Source organism: Mustela erminea, chromosome 6 (assembly GCF_009829155.1).
Source record: "Mustela erminea isolate mMusErm1 chromosome 6, mMusErm1.Pri, whole genome shotgun sequence".
Lineage (NCBI taxonomy): Eukaryota > Metazoa > Chordata > Mammalia > Carnivora > Mustelidae > Mustela > Mustela erminea.
In genome coordinates, this window is record NC_045619.1 from 72,108,495 (window position 1) to 72,124,991 (window position 16,497).

Below are 16,497 nucleotides of genomic sequence, written 5' to 3' on the forward strand. Positions count from 1 at the left end.
ATAAGAGGCAGTGTTTGTCAACTTTGATGCTGTTGGCTCTTGGGGCCAAAATGATTCTGGACTGCCATATGTCGTATGATTAGCAGTGTCCCCAGCATGGGCCCATTAGATGCCTCTGACCCCTCCTCCTAGCTGGGTCAAACACAAACGTCTGCAGACCTGCCCCATGTCCCCCCGGGGAGCAAAATCACTGCTCTAAATTATTTGGATCCTCGTGTAAACATAGGTCCGTAGAGGTCACACAGCTAATAAGCAGCAGAGTTGGGATTCAGTCCAGATACTGCAGCTTCTTAATCCATCCCTGATCTTGAACACAGTGTACTACATTGCAGTAAATGTTAGTTACTGTAATATTTTTACATCTTTAGGATTTACTAAATATCAAAATCATTCATTTAATAATCCAGCATGTTATGTTATGAAGGTATTATTCTGTATTCTAGAAAAGGAGACAATGACAGCTGTCAAGTACCTTTCTCAGTCATATTTCCAAACTGACTCAATCTTGGTGTAATGATCCACATCTAGATGTAAGCAGGAAGATTTTAGAAGGTCGGGGAGAGACCAAGGATTCCCCAAACCGAGAAGTTACTTTGAGGCCAGAACGTGCAGTAGGTGATTCCATAGAGTTTTACAGTTTTATTCAAGGTACTCACTGCGGGCGGAGAAGGCGGAGAATGGTCCATAGCCGCTGCATAGCTATTCTCTGCAAAATCCAGACCTTAGTCCTCTGACGTTATAGAACAAGGGATATACAGAAGAGCACTGTAGTGAGATCAAAGGGTTCCCATACACCTAATTGACAGCTAAGCTTTAATTAGAACTCCAGACACCACCTGTGCTTCAGGAAGAGGAAAGACTTCGTTATCTCTAACAGATTTCCTAGGAGACCAAAACAAGCCTCTCCCATTCTGGACTTGGCGGGCATTTCTGAGGTATATATATCAGTCTCTAAGGGGCCTGGCATGTGTAGCCCCAAGAGAGGTCATTGAGCCTACATGAACAAGATTGAGGGCCAAAGATGGAGTCAGTATTGTCCGCACTTCTGCAAAAGGTATTCATTGTTCCAGCTTCTATGTGAATGCTGGATTTGCAATAAGCCAGTAGTTTCCAAGCTTGAACTTCAGGGACCAATTTAAAAGTTTTTAAACTTCATGGGGTGCCTGACGGGCTCAGTCGGTGCAGTGTGTGACTCTTGATCTGGGGGTTGTGAGTTTCAGCCCCATACTGGGGTAGAGTTTACTTTGTCAGGGATGGGTAATGAGTACCTGTGTTGAGTGAGGTAGAGGTCTCAAGTTTTTATTTTGCCAAAAAAGGATGTGGAGGAAAAAATATATATTCTTACTATCATACGGACAAATAGGATTTTAATGGCAAGAGAATGGAAAGACCATAATCTTAAATTTATCAGCTATCATGGACCAAGAGCAGAAAAGCAAAACTGTTGGGATGGGGAGCCAAGAACTGGAAGAAGTCTGGGGTCCTTGGTTTTTGTGGAGCTGTTACACTAGCTATTCGGTGCTTTTACATTACAAGGACACACACTCCTTGCACTGTTATTTTGGCTGTCTCTCTCCCAGCTAGCCAAAGCTCATTCTTAGTGACATACTGGGTAAGACTTGACTGGGCCCAATCAACCATAGGCAAAGTAATCTTTTGTCTAGTTGAGGTACACACAAATAATAGTAATAAATCAAGAAAAAAACTGAGTCCTCACATATTCAACTGGGGCACCTTAGTTACTGTTCTCTGAGGAAACACAGAAAATGAAACTGTTAACATTCTCTGGGAATAGATTAACACCTGGGTAGTTAATACAGAGATTCCGATATCCCGTAGGTCAATAGCCCAAATGCAAATGTAACAGTTTCGGGACTGACATAGTGTACTGAAAAATGGAATGTTATCCCGTATAATTTTAACATGGGAAGTATCCTCATTCCAAGCTCTTTTACAGAGAAGAAACTGAGACCCAAGTACTAATCTGATTTGCCTAAATGTAACCAAGTTATTTTGTGGATCTATTGGTTAGTTGGTACTCCTTCAAGCTGCCTAAAGCAAAACAAAAAGGAGGGAGAATTTATTTGTCTACCTCACTGAAAAGCCTATAAGCAAGACTATGTTGAGAAACAACAGAAAAAAATGTCACCAGGATTGTCAAGTTTCTCTCCAACTCTCCACTTAATTCTTGTTTTTTCTGTATATTTAGATTCTCAGGTTTTGTGGCGAATTGTCTACAGCAACTCCAATCTCAGATCCTCTTGTATTCAGCTCTAGTAGAGAACTGTACCTAGTGCTTTCCTAGAAACTCCAGGAAAATATTTCTTTGGATCTTATTGCATTTCACTGCATTTCACTGATGAAATACACATCCCCGAACCTATCTCCTGGGCCTGGGAGGTGCAGTGCTCTCATTGACTAATGACTTGGCTTTTCTGGAGCCAAAGCCCATTAACTGAGAGAGGTGAAAGGGGTGGGTCCCAGCAGAAATTTAAGTTATGATTGCCGTATAACTACTGGGGGAAATGTGTGCTAGATGAAAAAAAACAGTAAATGTCTTCTAATTTTGACACACAATTTCTAATCCTTTCCATGATCCCATTTTGTTGCCTGGCATTACTGTCCCCCAGTAACTATCTAATAAATGTTTTCAGTTTTATCTGGATTCTGCCTTAGAGAAAGTTTTTAGGTCAAATGCAGACCTTCTAAAGGGAAAGCCACTACATTTTCCATTCTAGAATCTGGTTCATTTTTGGTTCCTGTTATTGAAACTCCCACATAGAAACATTAGTCATTTCTTTAGAAGACTGTGAGGTCAAAGGAAAGTAGGAACCCTTTATGTAGTTCTAGAGCAAACACGTCTATGTGAACAAAATTGAGCAGAGAATTAACACAGAGGAAGTCATAATACAATAAATTAGCCAATAAACAGATGTTTATTGAGTGTTTGTTTAGTATAAATAACTCTTCTAGTTGCTGTGGAAAGTCAGAAGACATAGTCCATGACTTCAGGAAAATCAGACCTTTAGAAGTGCAGTAGTGCAACAGATGTATGCTGAGTACTTCCTGTTGAGTACAGGAAGTATGCCTGTGCCCAAATGTTACACTTGCGGAGTCACGGCCCTTCTCTCTTCATCCCTGTGATCAGAAATAAGAGATTCTTTACTTTAAAATGTAGTGAATAAAGATATAAATGAGAGTGCTTGTAGAAGATGACTTTATAAATTATAAAACTGGGATGCCTGGCTGGTTTATTCGGAGAAGCATGTGACTCTTAATCTTGGATTGTGAGTTCGAGTCCCAGCTTGGGTGTGGAGATTGCTTAAATAAATAAACTTAAGGTGCCTGGGTGGTTCAGTGGGTTAAGCCGCTGCCTTTGGCTCCGGTCTTGATCTCAGGGTCCTGGGATCAAGTCCCGCATTGGGCTCTCTGCTCAGCGGGGGGCCTGCTTCCCTTCCTCTCTCTCTGCCTGACTCTCTGCCTACTTGTGATCTCTCTCTGTCAAATAAATGAATAAAACCTTTAAAAAAAAATAAATAAAAATAAACTTAAAAATAAATTATAAAACCCTACAGAGGTACATTATTATCATAATACAATAGTAGAATGGTAAAATCCCAAGTTCCATGACAGTTCTGAACAGTAAATCTTTATGGCCTGAAAGACACCTTATGGAGATGATTCAGAAAAGGAGATTGAAATGAGTAGAAAGAATTATGAATAACCCAATAGCATAACTGAAAAAAAAAAGATGTTGAACATGCCTCACACCATAAACCAGGACAATTTTTAAATGAATTAAAACTTTAAATGCAAAAAGAAAAAAACAGTAAGTTGTAAAAAAACATATGAAGTACATTCCTTTATTACCTTGAACTTGGAAGGACCTTTCTAAGTCTCCAAATCTGGAGTCATTAAAGAAAAGACTGGTTCACTTCAACCACAGAAAAAAGAACTGCCTGCCTGAAAAAATAACATAAGCAAAATCAAAAGGCAACAATAAATGGGAAGGAAAATATCAACACAGAATATAGGCAGAGTGTGAATCTCCCTCTAAGGACTTCTTAGAAATTGAATTTTTAAATGCCATTGAAAAATAAAGGGATAAGAATAGACATAATAAGGAAGCACCTTATTATGGAATATTTGAAAAAATTCTCAACTTCTTATGTAAGAAGCACAAGTTGAAAGTATGCTGACAGAGGCACCTGGATGGCTCAGCTGGTTAAGCATCTGCCTTTGGCTCAGGTTATGACCCTGCGGTCCTGGGATGGAGCCGCTCATCAGGCTCCCTGCTTCTCCTTCTTTCTTCTCTCTTCCTCTCCTCCCACTCATGCTCACTCTCTCTCTCTCAAATAAATAAAATATATTTTTTTTAAAGGTATGCTGACATACAACTTTTCACTTAATTGAGGAAATCCAAATGTTTGGTAACGCACTCTGATCCTATGCCTGGAGCATGAAGTGATATAACCGCTATGGTGGGCAGTTGAGCAAATTATCAAAATTTAAAAGCAAATACCTTTCATTCAGAAGTTGTGTTTTCAGGAATGAATTCTACATATTCGCATAAGAATGACATGATGTATATTTTAGCTTAGCCTGGTGGCATTGTTTATAATAGCACAAGGCAGTAAACAATTGAAATGTCTATCAGTAGAGGACTGTTGGAAGTATATCTATGCACTCAGTGGAATATTATTCCATAGAGTAAAAGGATGACCATGCTTTCCAAATAGCCATAAAGAAAGATGGACTGACAAGTGAAAAGAATAGTCCACAGAAAAATGGAGGGAAAAAGAAGGACCATCTGTACCTCAATGTTCATAGCAGCAATGGCCACAGTCACCAAACTGTGGAAGGAGCCAAGATGCCCTTCAACAGATGAATGAATAAAAAAGATATGGTTCATATACACAAGGGAGTATTACTCAACCATCAGGAAGGATGAATATCCAACTTTTGTATCAACATGGAGGAGACTATGCTGAGTGAAATAAATCAAGCAGAGAGAGTCAATTATCATATGGTTTCACTTACTTGTGGAGCATAAGGAATAACACGGAGGACATTGGGAGATGGAGAGGAGAAGTGAGTTGGGGGAAATCGGAGGGGGAGACAAACCACGAGAGACTGTGAATGCTGAGAGGATTTTGTCGGGGAGGAGGATGGAGGGTTGGGGGAGCCTGGTGATGGGTATGAAGGAGGGCACTATTGCATGGAGCACTGGCTGTGGTGTATAAACAATGAATCTTGGAACACTGAAAAAATAAAATAAAATTGAAAAAAATAAATAAAAAAGAAAAGAAAAACGTAGGGAGAAAAAGAACATATTTTATCTTTGCATGTATACTGAGACACTATGAAAAAGCCAATGTATCTTTAGAGCTAATGGGTGGTAGCTGGGGAAGAGGGAGTGGTAAGAAGCTGGGCATGAAGAAGGGAACATTTTAGGGTATTATATTTATACTTTATGGTTTTGAAGCAGGCAAATGTACTACTTATTAAAGTTTTAAAAATAAAAAATGCTAAACATTGCTTTCAATAAAAAATAAAGCTGTAATGATCAAAAAAGAAAAAAATTGTTTTCAATGTAAAACAAAATAGCAAGAACATTAAAATCTTTAGAAATCCTGATGAATTAATTTTGTCTTTTTTCTTTTTTGAGAGAGAGACCTCATGCGTGCACGTGCCCGTGTGGAGGAGTGGGAGTGGGGGTGGAGAAGCAGAGAGAAACTTACGCAGGCTCTTTGCTTGATCTCATGGGGCTCGATCTCACGACCCCCAAATCATGACCTGAGCCGAAATCAAGCCAGATGTTTAACTGACCCAGGCACTCCTAGTTTTGACTTATTGTTTCACGTTTTTCTCAGCCTCTGAAATGTGGAAAAAATAACAAAAAGAATGTTATATTTTATGAAACATCTTTTGTAGACATTCTAAATATTATAGTAACAATTTTTTTCTAATATTCTCACCTAAGTAAACAACCATGCCCTTCCAGGTCATTAGATTACAAGAGCTATTCACAATTGTTTACAGAAGTCAGACTTCATGAAGCTTTCTCAAGATCTCATTATTTTCTCTTGAGAAAGTTTGAGATTCTATTAAGTGTTACACTATATGAGATATTTTCATTGTATAACACATAATAAGCATTATTATAAGAAGTAAATTCTGTATCCCTTTTCAAGCCCACAGAATAGGTTGTTTTGGAATATATTTTGTGTTTCACGGTAATCTGAATCTAACATTGAGACGTGTGTTTCCTTATTTCTAGAACCCATAGGAGCTAATGATGAAAGAACCACCATTTTTAAAAAAATATCCTGTGTGACTTCTTGCTCAGATAATAGTGGACAGACTTTACATTGTTAAAACCAATAGACTTAACTGGCTGATGTGGAGGAAAATCAAATTCTTACATCCCTAGAAGACAGATTTAATTAAACTTATTTTAAAGCAACCAAAAAATTGCATTACTAAGGCTCAGGGAAGAACAGATACATAGGTGATGAGATCATTCAGGAATCTGGTTTGGGATAAAAACAATGCTCTAAGAAACAGAGAAAACCCTGAGGTTTTGAAGGGCTTAAAGGGAGGGGGGAATTAGACCGTGATGACAACTCACTTCTCAGGTTATCTCTTGTTTGCTCTAGTGACATGGTATTTGCCACTCACATTACAAAACACTCACGGTTGCCAGGCAAGTCTTCATAGCAATGAGGAACTAGAAGGCTGCCTGGAAATTGTGACTCCCACCTGACAGCAGGCAGCTGGTGCTTTCAATTCATGCCAAGACTTAAATGGTCCTTTCTAATCAGCTACATAATTCTAAGAACAATGCACAGGATATTTTTAACAGTAGACAAAAATAACACACATATTAACCAAGGACTTTGCAAGAAGACATCATGAGCTTACTTAAGACTTAAAGATTTATTCCACTTTGTTTCTTTCCCTAATAATAGTGTGGGGGGATGGGAGAGAGAAGTATGCTGACACAAGCAGGCTTTTCTTGAAAGTTATTTCAAATTCATATTAACAGAACATATTTTTAGGTTAAAAGACCCATTTTATTATTTATTTATTTATTTATTTATTTATTTATTTAAAAATTCTTTTAAAAAAAGATTTTATTTATTTGACAGAGAGAGACACAGTGAGATTAGGGAACACGAGCAGGGGGAGCAGGAGAGGGAGAAGCAGGCTTCCCACAGAGCAAGGAGCCCGACACAGGGATCTATTCCAGGACCCTGGGATCATGACCTGAGCCAAAGACAGACACTTAATAACTGGGCCACCCAGGTGCCCCAAAAGACCTATTTTATACTTAAATATTTTGTATATTTAAAGAGTTACAAGAAAACTTTTTTTCTCAATGTTAATTGTATTTAATTTTTTTTATTTAAAAAAAAGTCTTTATTTAAAAAAAAAGAGACTATTTGACAGAGAGAGACAGCGAGAGAGTTAACACAAGCAGGGAGAGTGGGAGAGGGAGAGCAGGCTGAGCAGGGAGCCTGATGTGGGGCTGATCCTAGGACCCTGGGATCATAACCTGAGTCGAAGACAGATGATTAATGACTAAGCCACACAGGTGCCCCTCTGTGTTAATTTTAAACATGTTGTAAGCTCATTAATATATTTACATCTTATTTTACTTTGTTATGTTATTTTCTTTTATTTATTTTAGAGAGGGAGAGAGATAATCTTAGGCAGGCTATGCACCCAGCACAGAGCCTGACTCAGGGTTGAATCTCAAAACCTTGAGATCATGACCTAAGCCTAAATCAAGAGTTGGATGCTTTACTGACTGAGCCACCCAGGCGCCCCTATTAATGTCTCATTTTAAAATTAAATGTGAAAAAAAATCAAAATAAAATTAAATGTCACTTGGGGCGCCTGGATGGCTCAGTGGGTTAAGCCCTGCCTTCAGCTCAGGTCATGATCCCAGAGTCCTGGGATCGAGCCCCGCAGCGGGCTCTCTGCTCAGCAGGGAGCCTGCTTCCCTCTGCCCCTTCTCTGCCTGCCTCTCTGTCTACTTGTGATCTCTGTCTGTCAAATAAATAAATAAAATTTTAAAAAATAAGATAAATGTCACTTAAAAACTTTCCTCCATGCCTCAACTTGTATACTAAATAGTAACGTCATTCAAATTTTAATGATAAAAATATAGACACATAAACCCCTTTTATTTTAATATTTTAAGATTTTATTTATATATTTGAGAGAGAATGTGCATGTATGAGCATGTGGGAGGAGGGACAGAGGGAGAAGAAAAAGGAATCTGAAGCCAGCCCTGCACTCATCTCAGCAAAGACCCCTACGCTGGTCAATCCCACAACCAGGAAATCATGACCTGAGTCAAAACCAAGAGTCAGATGCTTAACTGACTGAGACACTCAGATGCCCCTGACACATAAAACCCTTTTAAAGATAAAAACAAGGGCACCTGGGTGACTCAGTAGGTTAAGCATCTGCTTCGGCTCAGGTCATAATCCCAGGGACCCTGGATGGAGCCCTGAATGGGGCTCCCTGCACAGTGGGGAGTCTGCTTCTTCCTCTGCCTCTCACACTGCTCATGCTCTCTCTTTCTCTCTCTCTCCCCTTGTAATTCTTTTTTTTAGCCCTGCCTCAGAATTGTGCTATCTTCTCGTTCTTGTATACATTATTCTAAACTGCCTAAAAGCCCACAGCAAAAGAAACCTCCAGACTTAATATTATGCTCCAGATATTCTGCTAGAAACTAGGAATCACAGATGAAAACAAGACAATTCCACCTTCGACAGGCTTGTTGAGAAGAAACAGATGCAAACAGAAAACTGTTATAAAATGCAGTGTAACAAATGTAGCCAGGAATAGGCACAGGGTATTAAAGAACATTAAAGAGGACTATCTCCCCGGAGCTGGGACAGTGGAGCCTAAGGAACTGTTGATGTGGTGACACCTGGAGGATGAAAGAGAGGGGGCGAAGGGCAGAATGAGCAGTCCACAGACTCGGCCTGCCAGAGGGGACAGTACCAGCACAGGAAGGGAAGCATGTCACAGCGTGTATAGGGGCTTTGAGACACAGCCTGGTGTTGCCGGAGCATCCGATTCCTGGTTCTGAGTGTTAGATGAGACAGGAGCCAGGGGCCGGGACCAACGTGCAACAGAGATCGTCATTAGAGGAAGTTGCAGTGGTGCAGCCCACTGAGCATCTCAAAATCTGCAGAGAATGCTAACAGTAGGCTATTTGAATAGTTACGATCTTTCAGGGTTTGGGATTTAAGAATAATGTAGTCATTAAACTGTCTAAAAAAGATATTCATTGACACAAATATATCCTATAAAAGATAAAGAATCTCTCCTCTCCTTTCCTCAATTCCTTAACCTGAGAACTGACCGCTGTGATGTTAGTATGTATGGAGACATTTGACACAGGAAAGAAAGCCACCATTTCCAGAAGGAAGGATTCTCCCTGGGAAGGCAGAGCTCCTGGTCCTGAAAAGTGCTTTCTTCTATGGTAGGGCTGGGTTAGAAAGCCTTGGATGTGTCTCCACATTGTGCTTTCCCTTCCTCTTTTTATCCTTCGTGTAATCATTTCCAAATCTTCTGTTTTTTTCCCTAGAAGAAACCTTCAGTATCTTTGTAATTGCGACTTTTCAACATTTTACTCATGCTTGATGACTGAAACTTGCCTAATCTTGCTAAGTGCCTAAACATGAAGAGTTCTACTTGTGCCTCCAGATATAGATACATTCACAAATCTAGTCATTAATTTTGATCGAGCATTTATGTACCAAGCACTGTGACAGGCTCTCAACAAAGAGTAGAAGGCAACACACATGAAGCCTAGTGGGAGAAAAGACATGAATCAAATAATCACCCAACTAGTTACATATAACTACAAACTGCATTAAGTATTATGAAGGAGAATTACAGGATACTCACAAGAACTTTTAACTGAGGAACCTGACCGATTCTGGGAACCACAGAAACTTCACTCAGAAGCTTCCCTCGGGGATAGTTACATTGCATCAGATGGTGAAAGACAGGCGAAGCATTCCAGGAAGAGAGCACAACATGTACAAAGGCTATGAGGTGCAAACGGTCATGGGCTATTCAAGCAACTGAAAGAAAGTCAGTGTGGTTTGGGCTTAGAGTGAAAAAAGAGAGAGATTAAAAGAAGAAGAAGAAAAAGAAATTGCTGCAGAAGGACACATTTACTATATTTTGCAAAATTCTGGAAACTAGGTTTGGGATCTGAATATTTAACCTAAGAGAATTTGGAGGCAATTGTGTGTTTTGAGTATAACTTTTTTTTTTTTTTTTTTTTTTTTAGAGTTCATGATGCAACCTTGTTATATTTCAGGATCTGCAATATGATTGGTAATCAAAAAAATTTAATCAATGACTAAGTAAATTAATACCACAGGGTGTTATTTTCCAGCGGAAGAAAACGAAGTGGGAGGCAGGTAGTTCATTCAATTATTTATTCAACCTACATATGTTTATTAAGTGCCTATAATGTTTTAGGCAATCAGAACCAGCTACATAATTTGCAGGGCCCAACGTAAAATGAAAATGTGGGGCTTTTTGTTTGAACATGATTAGTAATTTCAGCACAGTGATAGCACAACATTAAACCAAACTCCAGATCCTTCTAAGTGTACGGTTCTGTGTTACTGCACAATTTGCATACCCAAGAAGCCAACCTTGAGGCCAATCAAGAAAGAAAGACTAAAGTCTTTGTGGGGAAGCTTCCTGAGCAGCTTAGAACATGAAACCTGCAGGGACATAGGATAGCAGGAGTTCCCACTTGGTTGAGTGGATTAAAGATTTCTTAGAAGAAAGGGACATTGAAGCTGAAATCCAAAGAATGATTTTCATTCAAAGGGAATAGCAGTGACTTAGATAAATCAAAAGATGTTAATATCATTAGGTGGCACAATGCAAAAGAGAAGGGGAATGAGGGAAGGCAATTTGGGAGAGTTTTATCTTTATCCTAAAAAAAAAAAAAAAAAAAGGCAGCATTGAAAGGTTTAAGTAGAATTATCTTGACCAGATATCCATCTTAAAAGTAATTTAGATTATAGAATAAAGGAGAATGAGTTGGAGAGTTTAAGGGGAGGAATTGAATGGATATGCTAAAGAAGGGGTGTTATCACAGTAACAAGAAAGGAAGCATGCACTAAGGTAGTGGCAGTTAAGAGGAAGAGAAGTGGAATTTTTTATGATATTTGAGAGATAAAATTAACAGAACAGTGGAGGGTGTTTTGAGTATAACTTGATCAGATTTGTATCTTCAAAAAGCATTATAGTTTTCAAGTGGCAAGAGTGGGATCCTGGAAACCATTAAAGGCGATGATTATAACTTAGCACCAGGTGGTGATAGAGAAGTAGAGAAATGGGAGAAGTCTGGAGATATTTGCAAGGCTACACTGAGAGCACTCAAAGCAACAAGCCGTGCTTAGGCTGAAGTCGTCAGGGGTGATTCTAGAGCTGGGCTGCCTGATATGAATCCTAGCTCTGACACTGGTTGGCTCTGTGACTTTAAACCATTTCATTAACCTTAGCCTTGATTTTTTCATTTCTGTAAAATGGGCAGACATACTGGTACTTCCCACCCAGGATTGCTGTGAAAACTAAATACTTAAAAGACATAAATCCTCTAGCACGCTGGTTGACACATGCAAGTTCTCTAGGAACGTTTGATGTTATCAAACATTGGGGAGGGGAGTATAGATGAAGAAGAGGAGTCCTCTTAGAAATGTATCTTTTGCCTTCAAACCTGGCCCAAACTGGTTTAGAATGAGTCATCCAGGGGCCTGTAATTGCTAAGCTCTAAACTAGGACCAATCTACAAAAAAATGACTGTGCATTTGCCTAATGGGATAATCTTTTTTTTTTTCCTGTATCAGAACCAAAAGAGAAAATTAATCTTCCCTCAACAAGTGATTAAAAACAAAAAAAATCATTTTTCCAAGGAAAGTTGAACACCAGAAGGTCAAAATCACAAGCATCTGCCTAGATATCCCAGAGCACACATATTAAAATTACATATGAGAATTTTGGAACACTGAAAAAATAAAATTAAAAAAATAATAAAATAAAATTACATAAGAAACTGTTTCTGGGTCAATGAAGTATTAGCAATAACCTCGATAGAAAGCAATGGAGACACTCTCATTCATCCATTATTTCAGGAGCTATTTCTGAAATGCCTATAATATGTCAAGTGATTCACCAGGTACAGAGATAGAGAAGTGACCACGACACACAGATCAGGTTCCTATCTGCCTACAGCTTAATGTAGGAGACCGATGATAAACAAAACTCAGAAGATTCTTTAAAATAAAACTCTATCTGAAATTAACAAATGAAAGAAAAGAAGTAGAATTGATAAAGTAAAAAAAAATAAGACAAAATTAAGAAAATTTACTGAATATGAGAAAGGCTGTATTTCAGATATCAATAGCAAATATTGTATTCAAATACCAAGACTAATGTCATTAAAGTCAGGAAAACATTCTAGTTGCTTGTCGTTGCTATTTAGCAATGCTTGGTATATTCTAGCTATTGCAACCAAACAAAAAGGAAATGGGTTAAAAATACTGGGAAAGAACTATTTTTATATGCTTGCCTACCTAAAAGATGAAACACCATTAAAGAAACCTATCACTGCTATGAGACAATATAATAAGATGGCAGATACAAGATAACTATATAAATATCAATGGCTTTCTTTTATACTAGGAAAATTCAAAATGGAAGTGAAAAAATCTTATTTCACTTATATCACACTAATGATAAAGTCTTTAAAATATGTATGAATAAATTAGAAAAGTAAAACAAAAGTAAAATCTCACATGAAAAAATTATAAAAATACTATTATAAATACTACAAATATAAATAATATAAATAGTATAAATAATATTATAAAATACTATTATAAATTATAATAAAATAACTTCATGTTATATACTATGCTCTTGAAAAGGCTGAACGCAGATATACTTCATATTCCTGGGTGAAAAAAACAACATGTTAGCAATATCTGTCCTTCCCAATATGAAATTACTTGAACTCCAAGCAGAATCTGAATGAATGGATGCTTTTGTTTTTGCTTTGGTGGAGTGAAAGATTTGAAAGAAGGGTGGTTGTTTTGGTGGTGGTGGATTTATCCTAGTGCAATAGAATTAGATGAAGCATTAAAAGTACAATAGGAACATAGTCCTAGTTTCCTATTAAAATGATCATGTCAGCTGCTACATGGCAAATGGATTGTATGTGTTTGTGGCAGGAGGAAGAGCCAGCTTAATGTGGGGAGCCTAGTTAGGAAGAGTGAGAAGGCTAAGGCAGTTAACAGGTTAGAAAAGGATCATGGTGACAACAGAGGCAACAGAGAGAAATGGGTTCTTGAGATGTAGTGACCCCCAGTAGAGAGTTATCATGAGACAGATTGCCACGGAGCATTAAAAAAAGCATCAGTAAAACTTGGGCATCTCAAAAGAAGATGCAAAAATGATGAGAAGACGTTTCTCTCAACCACAACTAGCTAAGGGCTTTCAGCATTCCTTGTGAAGAAGGAACTAGAAATTAATAATGGAATTATCATTTGCTTTTGCTGTGTAGATTATGTTTCAGTGAAATGCTTAAAACTTGTTCATATTATGGGGCGCCTGGGTGGCTCAGTTGGTTGGGCATTAGACTCTCTGATTTCAGCTCAGGTCATGATCTCAGGGTCATGGGATTGAGCCCTGAGTTAGGCTCCACGTTAAGTGTGGAAACTGCTTGGGATTCTCTGTCCTTTTTCCTCTCCTCTCCCCCATTTCATGCATGTTCTATAAATAAATAAATAAATCTTTAAAATATTGTTCATATTATTAATGACATTCCTTGGGAACTACTTCAGGGTTACAAGAACAACTTGTTTTCTAGTCAAAATGCAAGTCAAATTGCCAACTACATAAAGTAATATTTGTCGGAGGCAGGCCCCTGGCCAGGGCGGCCTCTGCCATTAAAAGATGGCGCCTGGCTAGTTGCCAGGTTAGGATTGCCTCGTGAGACTCAGCGGAACGCCCAAAGAGGAAGTAAACAGCATTGGTTGCTAGCGAAGTTGTTCGTTTAGGTGCACGGCCTGATTCGCTCCCTCCTGTACCCTGCTCGCTGATTGGTCATGTAAGCGTATATAAGTGTGTAGACTTGCGGAAATAAAGAGAGAGAAGATGCATCCGAACCAGGGTTCTTGTCGTCCTTGTGCGCCGAGGGCGATAAATGGCACCGGCACCTGGGAACTAAATAAAGGAATCTTGCAAGGTAATCCGCAGGAAAGCGGGGAGTAAAGGCCACGTTCAAAAGTGGGAATTCCGCAGTAAAGCGGGGAGTAAAAATAGAAAAACCGTGCAAGGGAGAAGTCTGTAGGTAAGCGGGGTAAAACCATGACAAAGGTGGTGGGAAACTTGTACAAGTCCACAATAAGAAGCGGGGTGGCCTTAGAGCCGGGATTTAGCGAGTCCGAAATAATGATGAAGTTCCAGAATCTAAGTCAGGTTCAGTGGGGTGAGGTTCGGAGCTGACGACTAAAGAAAGAATTCTTAAGACATCTTTGGTGCAAAATGGTGGTTTATTAAAGCACGGGGACAGGACCCGTGGGCAGGAAGAGCTGCTGCGCCGGGCCTGTGAGGAGTGGCTGCTTAAATACACAGGAGTTGGGTAGGTGAAGACAAAGGGGTGTTCAGAAGGGCTATTGGGGTAAAGAAGACTGTCAGGATATTGAAGGCCTGGTTACTATCAAGCCAAGGCCACTTTCCCTCTAATGAGGCACTAACATAAAGACAACTGGGAGTCTCCTGGTGGAATGTTACATTCCTGCTATCAAACGTCCTTGTTAGTGAGATTTAGGTTTTAAAAGAAATTTAACTTTATTTACTTTTCCTTCTACCTCGCTCTCCTTCGGTTTTTTATGGAGGGGAGGGTGACGTTAGGGCGTGAGGAACTGAGTTATGTATCTTTGGAAATTGGGCTATTGATAAGGCAACTTCTTTGTTGTAAATCTCAAGGACATTTGTAAACCAAGAGAGACTCCTGCCTTGCAGGACGGTAATCTCTGCAAGATAACCATGTGTTCTTCTTTTAGGGCAGTCAGGGGTGCCTGTGGAATGTCACACATATTACCAAGGGGAGTGGGTGGAGAGGGGGTGCAAGGCGCCAGCCCCTGCTCCGTTCTCAGCCAGCCTCCTACTCCCTCATCAATAAGAAGCCGGGCGGCCTTAGAGCTGGGATTAACTTATACAAGTCTGCAATAAGAAGCGGGGTGGCCTTAGAGCCAGGATTTAGCGAGTCCGCAATAAGAAGCGGGGTGGCCTTAGAGCCGGAATTTAGCGGTGAGTCTTTAACGTCCGCGTCTGTTGTCTGTGTGTTCATAATGGGATCTGAAGTATCTAAAGTGCGGTTGGAAGGGTCTTTAGAAGACCTGCTGAAAGCCTATGGAACTCCACTAAAAGCAAAAACTGCTTGGGCCTTTTTAAATACAGTGGAAAAGGCGGCTCCATGGTTCCTAGATAAAGGCTTGCTAAACATACCTCAATGGGACCACTTAGGGGAGGATTTGAAGAAACAGGATGCTTTAACTCTTCGAATAATACATTGAATTGCACTAAGAATTTGCTATCTTGGGCCTTCAAGCTGGCTGTGATTATGCGTATCCCTACCCATGTTCCTATCCCAGTTTCCATTCCAGAGGACAAGTTACCGGTGGTGCTATCCAGAAAGAAGAGAGATTTTGGTATCACAGCCACCATTGTGACAGCATTGGCTATATCTACAGCAGCTGCCATGGCAGCAGCAGTCTCGCTTGCTACAACTATACCCACTGTGGAAGCTGTGAACACCCTTGCAGAAGGAATGGCGGCTGCCCTTCAAACATAGACTCAGATCAATGCACATCTGCAAGCAGAAATCCTGATTGTCAACCAGAGAGTGGATTTGGTTCAAGAACAAGTGGACATATGGGGGGCCCTATTGGGACTGGGATGTATAGTACCCTTCCCGGCAATTTGTGTAACTCCCATAGCCTATACTAATATGAGTGACTAACAGAATGTCTCCCGACAGCTCTCCCAATACTTGCGGGGGAATTAGTCCGCAGAATTCCAAAACTATACTCAGCACCTGCTACTAGGCATAACAAAGATAAATAACACCAGAGGTGAGCTTGCAACCCTCCCAGAGATAATCAAAACATTGCAATATGTGTTAACCTTTACGAAACAATGGGCTAGTGTAATTGGTCTGATGACAGTCCTCGTCGTGGGCTTGATTCTGCTAGTAAGGAAACTGCAAATTTGGAGGCGACAGCAACATAGGCAACAGCAAGCCATGGTGCAGGCCTTGTTAGCCATCGAGGCTGGAACATCCCCCCAAGTGTGGCTAAGTATGCTGGATCGGTAGTCAATGACGGGTAAGATTGGTGGGGGAAATATACCAACCTAAGACAGGACGCAGATCATTGA